At 43.3% G+C, this 8,072-nt stretch overlaps 1 non-coding gene across 1 annotated transcript; it reads left to right on the top strand.

The window, feature by feature from the left end:
* Positions 1-7,431: 7,431 nt before the first annotated feature.
* On the top strand, positions 7,432-7,538 carry LOC141662267 (small nucleolar RNA R71). The gene has a single exon (XR_012550390.1). It is a non-coding gene; the product is annotated as a small nucleolar RNA R71 (small nucleolar RNA).
* The last annotated feature ends 534 nt before the right edge of the window (positions 7,539-8,072 follow it).

Raw genomic sequence — 8,072 nt, 5'->3', positions numbered from 1 at the left:
CCCCTTACTACAATTAACCAACCAAATTGCAACATCTCAACAAATGCAGTTAGAGAACTAAAGATCAATAAACTCATGTAAACGGACATACAACCAGAAACGTGGTGTATGCAAATGCTTAACAGATATGCTTCGGAACTAGACCAATTATTATGACTCGACTATCCTCAAGGCAATCCCATGATTATACAAAGAATAAAAATTCTAGGCACAAAGTGATATACAACACTACAAGAATTCTGGAGCTTATTACGGAATCATGCTTTTTATTCACAACACAAATGCTTATTTGACTGTGCAATGAGTGAGGTCCACAAAAGACTTATACAATGGTATCCATGTAACGAACGTTAGGTTAGCGGATCCCAGACTCTAAAAGCCTTAGGTCACTAGGCACAAAGTCCCCTAAGAACTTAATAACTCGAATACCACAGAGCCCACACTTGATCAATTATGCATAAATTATTATTATTATTATTTTTTTTTTATAACTTCTGAGCAAGTGCGTTTCGCTCCATTTTGCTCAACCCTAGACTACTCGCACCATATGCGAGCCGGCTACTAGCCATTTGACGCCTAGCCACAACTAGCAACAAATTCCATTTTTTTTCTCCAATTTTTTTTCTTTTTCATGCTTTTATCACTAAGAACCTATTATCGAATTCTAAGCATAATAAATAGATTGACCTCGAAAACAACCAAATCATAACAACAATCTAGCCCTTACGCATTCTCTAAGACTTAGTGGAATTACAAGTGTTTCTAGCATGCATATCAACCTACACAACTTAATATCACTTTAATGATATCACTACACTCGCATCAATATCATAATTCAGTCGATAAATCATTGCAAACGGGATCATGGTAAATGCATGAGCTACGTGACATGATAAACAATAAAAGCTATATATAAAAAAAACTATATGGCCTAAATTATGTAACTATATGAACTAAGCTATCATGAATATACAGCTATATGACACACACACAATATTCCTTAACTACCACCCCCAAACTTAAAATCTTCACTGTCCTCAGTGAAGGTAGTAGAAAGGAACACAGGGTATACCTACTCGGAGTCATCATCATCATCACCCTCAGTGGGTGGAGTATCAGGCGGCGGGTATGCAGAGTCCTCACCAAAAACTGGCCACTGGATATCAGCTCCAAGGCCCCGAAAAGCAGTCCCTAACGTAACGGTGAGCTCCTGAGCAAATCTGCTCCGTGTCTCGTACATAGCATCCATCCGCCGTGTAAGCCTCCTATACTGGGCATCAACCATCCCAGCACCCTCCTGAGCTCTCGAAGAACTAGCCTCATCACGCCCTGACCTAGCCATAGTAGCACCTCGTGCTGGACGCCCTCCTGGAAGACGATAACCCAGCCCATGCTCCTCAGGCTCACCACCGGTCCACTCCTGTATCCCATTCAGCGTCCCAGAATCAATCGGAGCTGCCGGCAACTGCAACTGCTCATGAGCCGGCCAGTTCACTCGCACTGCTTGGCATAGCTTCGTAACCGTGGATGCATAAGGGATGTTCATATGCTTCGCTCCCCTCAAAAACTTCAAAATTCCTTGGTAGATAAACTCACCAAGGTCCACATAGTATTCCTCATTCAGAATTCCCCACAACAACTGTGCTCTCTCAACTGTGACCTCGTGTGCATGTGAAGAAGGCAAAATATTAGCACAAATAAATGCATTCCATGCACGGGCATACCTGTTCATGGCGATCGCCGGAAAGTGACGATACTCATTAGTGCCGGTCCTGAAGGTCCAAACTGTGCCCGGTCGACAGAGAGCCGCACAAATCAAATCCAAGTCAAAATCCTCAGCAGTCTTCTCATTCCAGTTTTCCTCCTCGGGTTTCCTCTCTCGCTGTCCAATCACACGGCGAATCGCTGCAGGGTGATAATCAACTGTCATCCCCCGGACCACAGAAAACCCATTCTTTTCGGCCTTCGCCTTCGCGTAGAACTCGCGAACAACGCTCATCGGCACCGCTTCGGGTGACTCACAAAAAGCTATCCACCCCTTCTCTACAATCATGGGCAGCAACTCACCATCCCTCCCCGATGGTAAAAACCCTCTCTCCTTCAGAATCGGCTTCCCCAACAGCCTAGTGTACTACTCCTCCGTGGCTCTGTCAGTTAACCGAGGCCTTGCAGCAGTACCCCTCGATGAATCAGCAGTAGGAAATGTGCTGCTGCTGTCAATAGTGCGTGCTCTCTTGGGTGCCATTGATTCGTGAATAAAAGTGTGTAAGAACTGAGTTTTGGTGCTTGGGAGAGAGTTTAAGTGTAGGAAGTTTGTGGGAGATATGTAGGATAGGTGTATGTATATATAGGGTGTGGAGTAGGTTAAATTAGATTAAGAGTGGGGTTGAGGGATAAAATCATAGGGTAATGGGAAAAGAATTCGTGGGTTTATGGGCTGTGATGGGTTTTTGTGTTTTTGTTTTTTTTTTCTGAACTGTAAAAAAATTTCTGGTACTCGACCCCTGAGCGGTCGCTCAGCAAAGCTGAGCGGGCGCTCAGGGGGTCACTGGAATTTTTTTTTCAGCCCCTGTTTTTTGATTTTTTTGTGTTTTTGGATAGGTTATTAACTTCTAAGGGTTCCTGTAACAACAATTCATGGGTTGCCTCCCACACAGCGCTTCTTTTTCGTCATTAGCTTGACGTTTCGTACCCTTCTCAAGTAGTCAACAAAATGTCACTAACCACTTCTCAGTTTGCCATTTCCCCATAGTAGTGCTTCAAACGCTGACCGTTAACCTTGAATGCTTGGTCCGGATCATTCTCAAAAATTTCCACCGCTCCATGTGGAAACACAGTTTTTACAATAAAAGGCCCAGACCACCTCGATTTCAACTTCCCTGGAAAAAGTCGGAGCCGAGAGTTGAATAAGAGAACTTGTTGCCCCGGCACAAATAACTTAGGATGTAGCTTCCTATCGTGCCACCTCTTCACCTTTTCCTTATATATTTTGTTATTCTCGTACGCTTGAAGTCGAAATTCATCAAGTTCATTAAGCTGAAGCATTCTTTTCTTACCAGCTGCATCTAAATCCAGGTTCAACTTTTTCAATGCCCAGTAGGCCTTATGCTCAAGCTCCGCAGGTAGATGACATCCCTTACCGTACACCAACTGAAACGGGGATATACCAAGTGGAGTTTTGTATGCTGTTCTGTAAGCCCAAACAGCTTCATCGAGCTTTAAAGACCAATCCTTCCTTGACGGACAAACAACCTTCTCTAGAATGCATTTTATCTCTCTGTTAGACACTTCCGCTTGACCATTTGTTTGCGGATGATAGGCAGTAGCCACTCGATGATTCACATTATAATGCTGCATCATAGAAGTGAACGTACGGTTGCAGAAATGCGATCCTTCATCACTTATGATTACCCGAGGTGTTCCAAACCTTGTGAAAATTTGCTTATGAAGAAAATTTAGCACTGCCTTTGCATCATTTGTCGGTAAAGCTTTAACTTCGACCCATTTTGAGACATAATCGACTGCCAGCAAGATGTACTGATTATTGCAAGACGAGACAAAAGGCCCCATGAAATCGATTCCCCAAACATCAAAGACCTCGACTTTAAGCATCACATTTAATGGCATCTCATCCTTCCTCGTCAAATTTCCCACTCTTTGGCAACGATCACACCTTAAAACAAACTGATGAGCATCCTTGAACAAAGTAGGCCAAAAAAAACCTGCTTGCAGAATACGAGCTGCCGTCTTCTCACCACCATATTGTCCACCATAAACCGTGGAATGGTAGTCTCGTAATATCCCCTCCGTCTCACAGAACGGGATACATCTCCTGATGATCTGGTCAGCTCCCTGTCTAAACAAATATGGTTCATCCCACATATACCACTTCACCTCATGCAGAAACTTCTTCTTTTGAGCGGATGTCAAATTAGGAGGCATTACATTGCTGACAAGATAGTTTACAATATCTGCAAACCATGGTTCTTCCTCCTGAACTGCAAACAACTGCTCATCCGGAAAAGATTCATTGATTAACGTCCTATCTTGTGAAGTAGAATCAGGATTCTCCAACCTAGAGAGATGGTCAGCTACTTGATTCTCAGTACCTTTTCTATCCTTGATCTCTAACTCAAATTCCTGAAGTAAAAGCACCCAACAAATGAGTCTCGGCTTTGAATCCTTCTTGGAAACCAGATAGCGAATAGCCGCATGATCAGTGAATACTGTTACTTTCGTACCAAGTAGATAAGATCGAAATTTCTCGAAACCAAAGACTATAGCCAAAAGCTCCTTCTCAGTAGTGGTGTAGTTCAATTGGGCCCCATTTAAAGTCTTACTCGCATAGTAGACCACATGGAAGAGATTTTTCTTGCGCTGTCCTAGAACTGCACCTACCGCATAGTTACTCGCATCACACATCATCTCAAATGGTTCTGTCCAATCTGGTGCTGTAATAATTGGTGCAGTGATCAAACTCTTCTTGAGAGTCTCGAATGCTGCCAAACATTCATCATCAAATTTGAAAAGCACATCTTTCTCAAGCAAATTGCACAACGGCTTAGATATCTTTGAAATGTCCTTGATGAATCGCCGATAAAAACCCGCATGACCAAGAAAACTACGGATTCCTTTCACAGAATTAGGTGGTGGAAGATTTTCAATGACTCCCACCTTGGCCTTGTCCACCTCCAGACCCTTGTTAGAGACCTTATGCCCAAGAATAATGCTTTTACGCACCATAAAATGACATTTCTCCCAATTGAGCACCAAATTAGTTTCCACACACCTTTTGAGTACGGCGCGCAGATTATTCAAACATTCATCATAAGAATGTCCAAAGACGGAGAAGTCGTCCATGAACACATCGACATTATTTCCAATCATGTCAGAGAATATAGCCATCATACATCTCTGAAAAGTGGCCGGGGCGCCACATAACCCAAACGAAACTCTGCGAAAAGCAAACGTGCCAAATGGACAAGTGAAGGTAGTCTTTTCCTGATCCTCTGGTGCAATACAAATCTGATTATACCCTGAATAACCATTCAGAAGACAAAAATACTCATGCCCCGCCAACCTGTCAAGCATCTGATCAATAAACGGAAGAGGGAAGTGATCCTTCCTTGTGGCTTTGTTCAATTTTCTATAATCCATGCATATTCTCCATCCTGTAACTGTTCGAGTGGGGATGAGCTCATTCTTTTCATTTGCGACCACAGTGATACCTCCTTTCTTAGGTACACATTGTACGGGGCTCACCCACGAGCTGTCAGAAATAGGATAAATGATGCCTGCATCCAGCCATTTCAGAATTTCTTTCTTCACCACCTCCTTCATGATGGGATTCAGTCTTCGCTGCTGTTCCATAGTCGGCTTACTACCGTCCTCTAGCAGAATTTTATGCATACAATATGAAGGACTTATCCCCTTGATGTCTGCTATGGTCCATCCAATAGCCGATTTGAATTCTCTCAAAATCCTTAAGAGCTTGTCTTCCTCACTACCTGAAAGGTCAGATGAAATAATAACAGGTAACGTAGATGAATCACCTAAAAAGCATACCTCAAGTGTTCAGGTAATGGCTTGAGCTTTAAGGTAGGTGCTTCATCTATTGATGGTTTGAGCTTTCCTTCAGCATTCTTGAGGTCAGAAGTACCAAGAGATTCAAACGGCATGTCCAGCTTTCGCTTCCAGGGAGAAGCGTTCAGATATTGTAATTGCTCATTGCCATCTTCATCATCGCTGTCAAACTCCCCCACTAAGGCCTTTTCCAATGCATCAGACATTAGCATGCGATCGAGTTCCGAAGTAACCGCAGAATCAATCACATCCACTTTTAAGCACTCCTCATCTTCTGTAGGAAATTTCATTGCCTTGAATACGTTGAAGGTCACATCCTGATCTTGTACCCGCATAGTAAGTTCACCTTTTTGCACATCTATCAAGGTACGGCCAGTAGCCAAGAAAGGCCTTCCCAAGATTATGGGAATCTTCTTATCTTCCTCAAAATCCAGAATAACAAAATCTGCAGGAAAGAAGAGCTTATCCACCTTGACGAGCACATCCTCCACTATGCCCCTTAGGTAAGTAATGGAACGATCAGCCAATTATAGAGACATGTATGTGGGTTTTAGATCAGGCAGATCCAACTTTTTAAAGATCGACAACGGCATCAGATTAATGCTTGCTCCCAAATCACAAAGGCACTTGTCAAAAGTCAGATTGCCAATGGTGCAAGGAATGGTGAAGCTTCCTGGATCTTTCAGTTTTGGTGGTAACTTTTGCTGCAGAACAGCGCTGCATTCTTCCGTGAGAGCAACGGTCTCAAGGTCATCCGATTTCACCTTCCTTGAAAGAATAGTCTTCATAAACTTCGCATAACTAGGAATTTGCTCCAGAGCCTCAGCGAAAGGTATATTGATGTGAAGTTTCTTGAACACCTCCAGAAACTTCCCGAACTGTCTATCCAGCTTTTGTTGCTGTAATCTCTTAGGAAAAGGTGGTGGAGGATAGAGCTGTTTCTCCCTTGTATTAGCCTCAGGAAGAGTGTGTTCAACAGTAGTCTTCCTTGGTTCCGCCGCTTTCTCCTTTTGCTTAGATTCTTCATCACTAATTTCAGCTTCTCCTTCTTTTGCCTTTTCAGTATCAACAACTTTTCCAGACCTTAAGGTAATAGCCTTGACTTGCTCTTTAGCTTCCTTCCTTCCTGGTACTTCCGTGTCACTGGGAAGAGTGCCAGGCTGACGATTGAGCACTGCATTGGCTAATTGACCGATTTGATTTTCCAAGGTCTTGATAGAAACTGCCTGACTCTTGCATAACAGCTTAAGTTCCTCAAAATCAGCACTAGTAGGTGCAGCTGTACTTCCCTGTTGAGGATATGATTGCCTTGTAGCATACTGCTGTGGTTGCTGGAATCCAGGTGGGTTAAACTGTTTACTCACTCCTTGCTGATATGGTGGCTGAATAGCATTCTGATTATTCCCCCAGCTGAAATTTGGATGATTTCTGTTGTTAGGATGATAGGTCGCTGGCACAGGCTGCTGTTGTCGCTGATAATTATTCACATACTGAACAGATTCGTTGACAAGAGAACACTGATCCGTAGCATGAGAACCTGCACAAAGCTCACAAACCATAGCTATTTGATTAACTCCATATGTAGCCAAAAAATCAACCTTCATTGATAGCGCTTGGAGCTGGGCTGCAATAGCGGTGGCTGCATCAACTTCCAGAATACCTGCTACCTTGCCTGACGTCATCCTCTGAGTTGGATTTTGATGCTCATTTGCAGCCATCATCTCTATAAGATTATACGCCTCAGTATAGCTTTTAGCCCATAAGGCGCCTCCAGCTGCTGCATCGAGCATGGGCCGAGATTGGGCCCCCAAACCATTATAGAAACCAGTGATCACCATCCAATCCGGCATTTCATGATGTGGACATTTTCTCAACATTTCCTTGTAGCGCTCCCAAGCTTCGCACATAGATTCTGTAGGTTGCTGCGCAAACTGAGTAAGAGCACTCCTCATAGCAGCAGTCTTTGCCATCGGATAAAACACCAGAAACTTTTGCGCAAGATCTTGCCACGTAATGATGGACCCAGCTGGTTCAGAATGTAACCAGTCTTTAGCCTTGTCCCTCAGTGAGAATGGGAAAAGCCTCAACTTGATAGCCTCATCAGTCACGCCATTATACTTAAAAGTGCTGCAGATCTCGACAAAATTCCTTATGTGTATGTTGGGGTCTTTAGTTGCCGCTCCTCCAAAAGAAACAGAATTCTGCACCATCTGAATAGTGCCCGGCTTGATTTCAAAGGTGTTAGCTTGAATAGCCGGATGAAGGATGTTTGACTGAATGTCATCAATTTTAGGCCGAGAAAAATCCATAATAAAACAGAATTCTCCCATGTTTACTGGTTCTTTCCGCTCAGTTCTTGAATCCGAATCCTCAAAATCTAACTTCTCCGGAATATCAAGAACTTCGTCTGTCTCCTCAGATGTATCTAAAGTCCTCTTGCGAGCACGAGAACGAGTTTGCATAAACGCTTGCTAAAGTACCTGAAACAC

Source organism: Apium graveolens, chromosome 5, assembly GCF_009905375.1.
Source record: "Apium graveolens cultivar Ventura chromosome 5, ASM990537v1, whole genome shotgun sequence".
Taxonomy (NCBI): Eukaryota; Viridiplantae; Streptophyta; class Magnoliopsida; order Apiales; family Apiaceae; genus Apium; species Apium graveolens.
The sequence above is the reverse complement of the archived record's forward strand: the minus strand, read 5'-3'. Positions and strand labels throughout refer to the sequence as shown.